Source organism: Opisthocomus hoazin, chromosome 5 (assembly GCF_030867145.1).
Source record: "Opisthocomus hoazin isolate bOpiHoa1 chromosome 5, bOpiHoa1.hap1, whole genome shotgun sequence".
In the NCBI taxonomy this organism is placed as follows: domain Eukaryota; kingdom Metazoa; phylum Chordata; class Aves; order Opisthocomiformes; family Opisthocomidae; genus Opisthocomus; species Opisthocomus hoazin.
Genome location: NC_134418.1, coordinates 55758848 through 55770387, shown reverse-complemented (window position 1 = coordinate 55770387; position 11540 = coordinate 55758848).

Below are 11540 nucleotides of genomic sequence, written 5' to 3'. Positions count from 1 at the left end.
GTTTTGCAAGAAAGGCAACCTCCTGCAACTGCTTCAGCCGTGCTCACTTGTCCCCTGAGTGTCACCATGCAGGTGTGACACCCCCAGGGAGGACATCACCTGGACGAGCAAGGATCCGTGCTGAGCAGCGGCCACCAGACGTGGTTCTGCAGGGACACGGAGCCTCTGCTGCTGCCCACAGCTCGGTGAAGGGCAGGGAGAGGGCTGGCACAGGCCGTCCCGCTGGCACGACCGCTCTCAGGAGCCTCTGAGCCAGAGCCTCTGAGCCAGAGCCGTGCTTCCAGCTGCCGGCTCCCTGCCCGTCCTGCCGCCCCGCTCAGCACCGCGCTGCAGCCAGGCCAGGCCAGGGCAGGACAGGGCAGGGCAGGGCAGGCTGCGGGAGGGCTGGCCTGGCCATCTCCATTGACGGGCTCTTGCTCCCTTTTCCTTTGCAGCACGAGGCAGCAGCAGCAGCAGCAGCAGGAGGAGGGGGCTGCCCTGGCCCTTTGCTCTGTGGCGCAGCCCGGCTGCTGCCCGGCTGCCAGGGCAGGGGGGCTCCCCCTGCCCCAGCCCATCCAGGTAAGGCAGCCCGCACACGGGGTCCACAGCCCTCCCTGCGCCTGCTCCGCAGAGCTGCTGGGCGGCCCCAGGGCTGCGCGGATGGGACATTGGGCTCTTCACCCACGGCTCACGCTTCTGGTCCCAGCCCCTTGGTGGAAAGACGGAGCCCAGCCTGGGGCAGAGCTCTGGCCCCGACTGACGCTCTTGCAAGGCAGCTCCTCAGCCAAGTCACCTTCCTGCTGCATCTCTTGCAGGACCTGCTGGCTGTCCTGCACCAGCAAGGACCGACGACAGAGGGGATATTCCGCCTTGCTGCCAGCGCGACAGCCTGCCGGGAGCTGAGGGAGGCCCCGGACCACGGCGTGGATGTCGACTTGGGAAGCCAGCCCGCCCTCCTGCTGGCCGTCATCTTGAAGGTGAACCCTTCTCACCTGCAGCTCTAACAGCTCCTGGCTGGCCTGGAGGCTTCCAAGGCTCACCTGGAGCCCTTGGCATGGCAGGACTTCCTCCGAAGCATCCCTGACAAGCTCCTCGTGACCCACCACTACGAGGAATGGATGCAAGCCAAGGAGAAGACAAGCAGGCAGGCAAATGTGGAAGAACTGAAAGCGTAAGTGTGGCCAGCAGCCTGCCTGTTGAGCGGGGACTGGGAGAGGGCTAGGACTTTCCTCAAAAGGGATGGTCTCCTTCCAAAGCTGTGTTCTCTGCCAGCTCGCTCTTGCTGGGCTGGGGTTACATGCTGGGGGAAAGGGCACGCACAGGGAGCCTTCCCTTATGGGGACTTGGGGGAAATCGGGAGCTGGCAAGCAGCGCTGTGCTTCCTTCCTTGAAAGCTGCACAACACAGCCGCTGGCTCCCACCTGCCTTGGGCAAGCTTCGCGGACGGCTGTGGGCAACGCCTGCTTTATTAACGTTCTGTTGCTCTTCCCTCAGGGTGGCCGAGAAGTTGCCTGCGGCCACTCTCCTCCTCCTCAAGCGGCTGCTCTCGCTGCTCCAGCACATTGGCCGCAACGTCTCCACCAGCCCAATGACCTCCAGTAACCTGGCCATCTGCCTCGGGCCAAACCTCTTGAGCCCGGCCAGCAGGGTCCTGCTTCCACTCAGGGCCGTGCTGGAGGCGACTGCAAAGGTATGCTGGATTGACCAGCCGGCTGCAGCCTTCCCACACCATCAGAGCTTGGCTCCTCACAGCTCCCTGGCAGCCCTCTCTCTCCACCAGACCATGGTGGGGTGCCTGCCTGGAACATCAGCCCCACACCAACAGCCTTCTGCGCAGACGCGAGGCTCAGGAGAGGGAAAGGCTGCCTGGCACGTTTGCAGGCACCTGGGTTCACAGCAAGGCTTTGATGTCTGCAGGTGAACGTGCTGGTGGAGTTTTTGATTGAAAACTGCCATGACATCTTTGGGGAGGAGACGGCTGGCCTCTCCTGTCCGTCGGCTGAGGAGCCACCAGCCCGCACGGACAGATCCACAGGTAAGAGGAGGAAATGAGTGTTCTCACAGACTGGGGCTTGGGGTACCAGAAACCTCAACGTCCAGAAGACAACCAAGGCAGGGCTTTGGGTGGGTTTTGCCTTAGGTGCATTTTCCTTTCAAGAAGTCCCTTTGCTGCACCTACTTTTCCTTTCTAGAACTGCATGTGGAAGAGCAAAGTGGCCCTGCATGTGGGGCAGATGCGGAGCAGCAGGCAAAAGCCTTTCAGGACGCGCCGCCCTCCCTGCTGGATGTCGTCCAAGAAGCTGGGGCAGACACAGCAGTGGAGGCCAAAACGGCAGAGGTACGCCAGCTCCACAAACACTGGGACAAGCTGTCCTGGGGAGGAGGGTCATTTCTGACAAGGCCAAGTAGCTGCTGTGCCTGCTCCTGGCAGCCGATTTCTGGCGTGTTTGGGGTTCCTCCTCCCCCCGCAATCATAGAATCTTAGAATCAGTAGGGCTGGAAAAGACTTCTACGATCAAGTCCAACCGTCAACCCATCACCACCATGCCTGCTAAAACCTGTCCTGAAGTGAATGATAAATTGTAAGCAAAAGTGGAACAAACTACCCAGGAAATACCTGCAAAAAGACACAGGGGAGCGGCTGTCCTCTTGAGAGGGCTTTGCTCACATCCTGCTTCATCACAGCTTCATCGAGTCTGTTTTGGAGCGGGTGGACTGTGCAAAATGAGGATGATGCAAACCGGCATCTTCTCAGTAGAGCCAAGGTGGCAATTTGGCAATCAGATGCTTCCTACTCCCGGCCGTCTCTCGGCACCTGTTCACTCCCAATTTTCTCGTTTAGGCACCTCGAGCTTTGCCTCCATCCGCCCCTGAGAGCGCAGCTGGCTCCCTGCTACCCCTGGACTGACTGCGGAGCCTCTCAGAGGAAAGAAGGTAAAACCAGCTAGCTTTGGTTAAAATCAGAACTGACTCCAGCTTGTCCTGGCTTTGCCTATCTAATCCCACTCTGGCATTCAACGGTGTGCAGGATCTCCCCAGGACAATGAAATCCCAAGACAGCGAAAGAGAAAAGAGGCCTGGCGAGAGGAGAGAGAAAGCCAGGAAGAAAGAAAAAGGAGGAAGAGAGAAAACGTTTTGGGGCATCGAAAACTGAAAAAACGCAGGAAGCTCCAGCAGATCAGGAAGCCCAGGTGGGTACCAGGCTCTGCTGCCCGTCTTTCCCAGCTCCCAACACTGCTCTGAGTCGGTCCAACTCGCTGGCAAGGGACGGCGAGGGATGGTGCTGCGCAGGGTGTGTAACGAACTCCACCCCAGCTGCCCGTGTGCTCCCATCGAGCCCTGCTGCGTGGCACAGAGGCACTGCGCATCTCGGCCCGTGCCCAGCACTCGAAGGGCATCACCCATGGGGATCAGGCGCCAGAGCCACCCCGCAGTCAGTGCCAGCAACAGCTGTGTGTTCTGGGCCTCCAACAATTCCTTGGCAACCGTGTTCCCCAAAGAGAGGGGAACCCAGTCCTGCCTGCTGCTGCCTCTGTGGGTTTATCAGTGCTTTCTGGCTCTGTCGTTGTAGGTGCCGCTTTCCTGTTCCTGGCTGAACCCCTGAGACTCCTGGGCCCCCCCGCCCCCACGCTCTCGATGTTTGCAATAAAATGATCTTTTCTCTCTTCCGACTGTGTCGGCCGTACGATATTCTGGACTGGGGAGACGTTCTTGGCTGATGAACCCTAGGGGAGGACTTTGGGATGGTCGCTTGCTCCAGCATCCTGGGGGCCAGCGTCCATCAGGGCTGAGTTCAGGGCCTTGAGGAGTCCAAGCACAGCACAGACCCACAGCAGATGGAGGCCGGACAGCCCCTCTGCAGCCGTGACTCTTCACTCGGCTCCTGCTCGCACTGGGGCTAGCACACAGCTCGTCCTAAGGCCTGGAGTATGCTGGGAGCAGCGCCGTCAGCTCAGAGCGAGGGCGACGCAGAGGCAGACTGGGTGGCCAGAAAGGGCTGAAGGTGCTTATAAAGCCACCATCACCTGCAGCTTGCTGTCCCCTGCGGACCACATCCCTGCCTACTGATTCTCGGGCAGTTTCTTCAGACCCCCCCTAACTCACGCCAGTGGTAGAGATGAACGTCCATGCTGGGCGCTACAAATGCGTCGGCTCACCCAAAAAGCTGCTGAAGCAGCTCCAGCAGCAGCCGCAGTGCTGAGCCCTTCGTGCGTCCCGGTGCGACACAGGGAACGCCCGCAGCCTGACGGAGGAGGAAGGAGGAGCGCTCTCCCCGTCGGCTAGCCAACTGTTTTGCTGACTGGTGGCCATGGTGTAACCCTAGCCGGCGGCTGAGCACCACAGAGCTGCTCGCTCACTGCCCCGCTGGGGGCTGACACGGAGAATCGGGGGGGTAAGAGGGAGAAAACTCGTGGGTTGAGATAAAGACCGTTTCATAATTAAATAAAACATAGTACATTAAAAAAAACCCAACCAAGCAACCAAGAGCAAACTAAAGCCCAAGCCAAACAAGCGATGCACAGCAAAGCAATTGCTTTCCAGCACCTGAGCGATGCCCAGACACTCCCTCAGCAAGGGCAGCCCCCACCAACCTCCAGCCCCGCAGTGTGACTGCCGAGCACAGCGTGGCATGCTGTGGGACATCCCTCTGGTCAAGGGGGGGTCAGCTGTCCCGGCTGTGTCCCCTCCCAGCACCTTGGGCACCCCCAGCCTGCTGGCTGGCGGGGCAGCCGGAGGAGCACAACAGCCCTTGACGCCGTGCCAGCACTGCTCAGCAAGAACTAGCGCATCGCTGGGTTAGCAACGCTGTTCTCAGCACTGGTGCAAAACAGAGCCCCAGGGTAACTACTGGGAAGAAATTTAACTCTATCCCAGTGAAAACCACTACACAGGGATGGGAGTTACAAGTTGTGAATGAGGAAGGAGAGGCTTGGTCAGTCGGAAACCTGAGGAATGCAGTGATGAAGGAGTGACGTCATGTGTTAAACCGCTCTGGACAAGGGGATCGAGCCCTTGTTTGCAACAGGGGTTTGTTTTCTTTCCTAACAAGCTCACAGCATCCAGCTGACTTTACATAGTACCTTGTCCTGTAAATGGGAGAGGTCTGGCTGGGATGGGCGGGGGAGAGATGGTCTCTCATATGACACAATGCAGTGGATATGGGATGCTCACTGAGCAATGCAGAAAGTACAAAACACAGAGCTTTAAGGAGGTTAAGGAACAAAGATGGAGTTCTGGGGAAACTCCGTGTCTGGACTCTGTCATCAAGGTTCGTTCTCTTTCTCCCTGTCTCCTAACAAGAGGCAACCTGCTGACTGAACCCCCATGACTCCTGGCTCACCCCCGCAGTTGATGTCCACAATAAAATGCGGACATCATCCTGACCTATGCAAAAATCTGTTTGTGCCCCATTTACCACCTCGATTTCCATCTTCCTTAAGACCTCAGACCCCCACTCTCCACATTCCACTCCTGCCTCTCATGTTGCTGGCTTTGCTGTGGGGTTATGCCTTTCTTCCCACTGCTGCAGCCACCAGATGGTGGCTGCCTTGATGGCCTTCAGCAGCAGTAACAAGCAGGATGTGGTCCCAAAAGTGGCAGCAGCAGTGATGGAACTGCATGGATGCATGGCTGAGGAGTATTTTTTCCCTTAAATGGCATCTTAAAGTATATACATTTGCTTTAGGTGCACAATATAGCACACCCATCAGGTGGGGCCATAAATGCACAGAGACTTGAGTCTAGGAATAGAGCTACTTATTTATACACTGTTCTGGAATTTAAATTCTATCTATTTATATAGCCAAATAAATGGCCTCTTTTTCTGTAAGGCTGAGAACTGCATTTACTAAATATGGAAATAGGGTATCTAAAAATAAACACACAATTATGAAGATGTTAGCCTTATTCTATAAAATGGGGGCAAGAGAACTGCAGCAACTTACATGTTCAAAATGCTTCTCAAAAGCATCCCCTCTCCCACCCAACCCTCAAAGAGCCCTAAGCAAAACAAAATAAAACAAAACAAAATGAGCCTTCACAGAAATTCCCAGAGTTGAGTGAACATGTCAAGAAAGGCATAGAGAAAACATTGCTAGCGGTAAGTGGGCTCCCTGTGGATGAAGAGCCATTTATGTTGCCAAAGGACCATGCAAATGTGACACCAATTTTCACATTCTTCGTTTTATGGCCACAATCATCATATGCCATCAGAAGACAATACTATCTAATGGCAAATGAACAACGTGAACACTCACAGCATCCCCAGCCACCGTGGAGGGTGATTAAGCTACACAGCATCTGGAGTTTTGCTACAGTGCCTAGCAAATATAAACACATAACTGGAGTTTACAGTTAATCTCCATACTTTTGGATGTCCTTCAACACAGCTCCAGCAAATGCTTTTCCAACACCTTAGTTTCAAACTGGAATCATCATTAAACCTATCAGGTTTCTGCCCAGACATAGAAAATCCCCTCACTTGAATTCCCAGGCATATTTCTAATTTCTCTCTTTAATTACATCCTTCAATTTTAATTTCATTTTATCCTCGAACTTTTTTTCAACATATGTTTAAGTAATATTATCAAGCAGGCTAAACCTTTCCATGTATAGAAACAAACAGTTTCATTGCCCAAATCCCAGCAGTCAATATTCTAGACTAGAGAAGTAAATTCCTGGGTTAGTAATTTGTATCACGCTATAAGGCAATGCCTTTCTCTAAGTGCTGAAGTAGTCCTCCTAAATTACTGCAAACTGTGAGTTACTGTTTCACTCAACGCAACAGTCTTGTACATATTTCTGTCTCAAATTTCCCCTCTAAATGCCTACGAAAAAAAGCGTCATGTCTCAGCCTGGCTTGAAGTATTTCTTCTCCCTTTTTGTCGTTCCTCGCGCATAGTGTATTCCGCGTACAGCAGCATCTCCTGGTGGCCACACCGCCTCTGCCCAGTGGGAAAGGCAGCGAACAGGGGAAAGTTCTCGTTTCCCACCGTTTCAACTACATTTCCATGTGCTTGTGCAATAAAAGGGATCAGCTGGGATCGGGTATTGGCAGTAACGCTGCTCAGCAGTATTTACCTTTGTTGCAGTGAGGGCTGTCCCCTGCACTACAGAAGGCTCTGGCAATGTGGGGATCACAATCCTTCCCACCAGCTGCCAAGAGGCAGGGTGGGCTTTGCCAAACGGCCCTGTCCAAGGGTCCTTTGTGGGAAGGGTTTCTCCGAGGCTTGAATTAGATGTCAGGTCTAATTCTGTGCTAATTTATACCAGTGTAACGCTACTGGATTCCTGACTTCTATCAGCTTAGATGAAAAAGATGCCTACTTACTTTCTGTAGAAAGGTTAGAGAGATGCATAGGATTTCAGCACACTAAATGCAGCAGAGAGATTATAGACACTGTTAACATTTCAGCTCTGATCTGTAGCTAGCAGGCTGGAGCTGGGTTCATCAATGTGCACAGAACCAAGTACAGTGTTTTCAGCACTCACAGGATGGGCCTAATCCTCTGAGCCGCTGGACACCCACTGCATTCCATTTGGCCATTGCCACTGCTGGCCACAGCACAAAAAGCCCGTATTTGAGAGACGGCTGCTATTCAGGGCGGCTTAAGCACCAGCTTAGCTCTTCTTGAAGTCAAGATTAAATGTCAGGCACATGTTTTGGGACTTTACTGAAGGAAGTAAAGAACATTACTTGGAAAGTAACTTGTCTTTTCCAACCTGTGATTCTATGACTCTAATCCTGGTCGTTATATCCATGTGTACATTACCCCAATCCACAACTGTTTGGAGCTTCAATATTGTTTTCTCCAAAGCCTGCTGAAGAGTGTTAAAACAGACCAAGTATTCCATCTTCAGTGGTAAAAAAAGAAGGAAAGAAGTAACGCTGAAGTTGTGTGGGAGTGTGCTCTCTCAGTTTCACGTCCTCTGTGTAGATAAATCAGAGTACTTCTTTTTTCATTTCACATGAGTTTTGATCTCCGCTCCACTATAATGTCTCTAGCAAGGGAAACATTGTGCAGCAGTAACAAAACCAGCATTATTTATTTATTGAGCACTCTCTGCGTGATTGACATTTACAGGACCCAGAGGGACACACAGGCCCTGTCTCCAGGGTCTTGCAGCCTGGAAAAACAACACAGTTTGGAGTCATTGGCTAGACAATGACAGCCAAATATGTAAACCTCAAACAATTCACCATTTACATTTAAATGTTGCTTTTTTTTCTGGATTAATATAGAAAGGTTTAGCAGATGAACAGTATTTGGGGGGAAAATGTAGACTGTTTCTACTGTAAAGTAGAAAAGGCAGAGAAAATACTATTTTCATTGCACCCAGAAAGACTAAGTACACTTTAAGAACCAGTGGATAAAATCCTTAAGAGGACTGGATATTGGTGCTCCGTGATAAGCAGAAATTAAAAAAAATCATAAAAATAACTGCATACTTCTTCAGCCTGAAGTAAGAATTAGAAACATGTTAAGCGTTGATGTGATCTTGAAGGCTGGGACTTGCAGCACCCTGCTCTTCACCCTCTCTGCCTCTCTCTCGACCCAAAACTCCTCTGTTAACCTGTGTTGTATTCTCCCAGGTAGGAAAATCCCATTTAAATCTATATTAATTCTCTTGTTTTACCTCGAAGACCAAAGAAGGTACTGCAGCACAAAGGCAGAGGGATTATCTCCCAGGGCTTTATGAAGTGGGAGGAAGTTGCTGCAGAGTTTGCAGAGCAACCAGTTTTCTCTGAACTATTGTGCAACTGGTCGAACCAGGCAAGTAAAAGCCCCTATATACTATTAGTAACCAGTAACATTGACGCTGTTGCTTCAGTTCAAATCTTGCTTCAAATACAGGACATCCCACTGATTCTCCTGTTATGTGATTGCCAGTAATGCTGTCATATTGCATATCTCTTCTGACATACTGTATGCTAATGGGAAAAAAAAATCAGTAAATGCCCACATTAATTTTTTGAATTCTGAAAATAAATGAGCATCTTTAAAAAAGTAATGATGTTTTTTTAAAAATCAGTATTATTCCCTGGCATTTGTTGAAAATCAGTGCTTTTTCTAATTGAAATCCATAAGAACTAATGACCTCAGCACGTTAAATGTGAATCCTGGGGAAAGATTCACATCCAAAGCTAGCAGAATGTTTCTTGGTTACGGCTCCTGCAGCTGGGAAATGTGAATGCCTGCTGCTATTCTCAGGGGACAATTTATTTATGGTCTCCCCTGTGCTTGACCAGCTCTCTTATTTGAATATGTTTACTCAGGGAACAGTAAAATAAAATCTTTGAGCATGGGCTTCTTAGCTGCTCACAGGTCTCCAAGGAGATGGAAAAAGAGGTCCCTCATTTCTCTGCTTTCTCCACCCCACATGCAAAGGTTTTGGTCCTGTGACACAAACCCTGCTGTATAGAAAGCAAACACTGTGCAACAAGGGCAACAGAAGTCGTCACGGCTATAGGAAGTTAACAGCATGAAATTTTGTACAAGAAGGCTAAGTTTAACCCCAATTTCCCTGCTCAAATCTAGCCTAGAGCTGGAAAGAAAATAGCTGGAAAGAAAAAACACTGTTGCATGACGGAGTTTGCTGCTTTCTGAACAACTCCAGATTCTCAGGGGTGAATGTGTGAGTGCTCCCAGTTTCAGAGACCTTAGATCACGTCGGGTTAATTTATCTCCTGTAAACATAATCCCCACTCTTATGAACCAGCAAACAGCAAACTGGGGCAATGGGGCCTGTCCAGTTGATTCTTCTGGCAGTACTTTGCCCTTGGAAACTACACAGGAACACACTCAGACACATGCTTAACTCCCTTAATCTAGAAGGCACTTCAGCACATCATTAACTTTGGGCACGTTTCTGAAGCAGAAGACTTGTTTAAATACTAAAAGGAATACAAGAAAATGGCTGTTGTCATCTTCTGGCCAAAATGAAAATAAATAAACAGATCTTTTGGGTCAGCCTGATATGAAAACAAAAGGCTTTTTGACACCAAGGAGAAAAAGAAGGGTGAACCCAATATGCATCATTTAGTTGCACTTCAGGTGCTACCAGTCCTTTCATCACCTTTCCTTATTTTGCATTCTACAGCAGTCAAAAGTGCTAAAGAACATACTTCTGAAACAGAATATTCGATCACATTTCCAAATGGTGCCAGGTCAGAGCTGCTTTCTTTGCAGGCAGTAAATAATCTTTCAGCAAATGTTCATCTACTTCTAGAACTGACCCACAACTGGGACCTCAGTTACAATGAAAGCAATTAGGTAGAGGGCAAACGAGGAGGAAAAAACAGAGATGCGTCTCACTACAGGCTAAGAAGCAGCGACGTCTCGTTGTCCCAAGTCACAGAATCACAGAATCACAGAATGGTAGGGGTTGGAAGGGACCTCTGTGGGCCATCTAGTCCAACCCCCCTGCCAAAGCAGGGTCACCTACAGCAGGCTTTAGAGGACCTTGCCCAGGCGGGTCTTGAATATTTCCAGAGAAGGAGACTCCACAACCTCCCTGGGCAGCCTGTTCCAGTGCTCCGTCACCCTCAGAGGGAAGAAGTTCTTCCTCATGTTCAGACGGAACTTCCTGTGCTTCAGTTTGTGCCCATTGCCCCTTGTCCTGTCACTGGGCACCACTGAAAAGAGCTTGGCCCCATCCTCCTGACACCCACCCTTGAGATATTTGTAAGCATTTATAAGGTCCCCTCGCAGCCTTCTCTTCTTCAGGCTGAACAAGCCCAGCTCCCTCAGCCTCTCCTCGTAGGGGAGATGCTCCAGTCCCCTCACCATCCTTGTAGCCCTCCGCTGGACTCTCTCCAGCAGCTCTTCATCTTTCTTGAACTGGGGAGCCCAGAACTGGACACAGCACTCCAGATGAGGCCTCACTAGGGCAGTGTAGAGGGGAAGGAGAACCTCCCTCGATCTGCTGGCCACACTCCTCCTAATGCACCCCAGGATGCCATTGGCCTTCTTGGCAGCCAGGGCACACTGCTGGCTCATGGTTAACCTGTCGTCCACCAGGACACCCAGGTCCCTCTCCACAGAGCTGCTCTCCAGCAGGTCCGCCCCAAGCCTGTACTGGTGCATGAGGTTGTTCCTCCCCAGGTGCAGGACCCTGCATTTGCCTTTGTTGAACCTCATCAGATTCCTCTCTGCCCAACTTTCCAGCCTGTCCGGGTCACGCTGAATGGCAGCACAGCCTTCTGGTGTGTCTACCACACCTCCCAGTTTGGTGTCGTCAGCAAACTTGCTGAGGGTACACTCTAACTCTTCATCCAGGTCGTTGATGAAGAAGTTAAACAAGACTGGGCCCAGTACTGATCCCTGGGTGACACCACTAGTTACAGCCCTCCAACTAGACTCAGCGCCACTGATGACAACCCTCTGAGTTCTGCTATTCAGCCAGTTCTCAATCCACCTCACCGACCACTCATCCAGCCCACACTTCCTGAGCTTCCCTAGGCAGATGTTATGGGAGATCGTGTCGAAAGCCTTGCTGAAGTCCAGGTAGACAACATCCATGGCTCTCCCCTCATCTACCCAGCCAGTCATGCCATCATA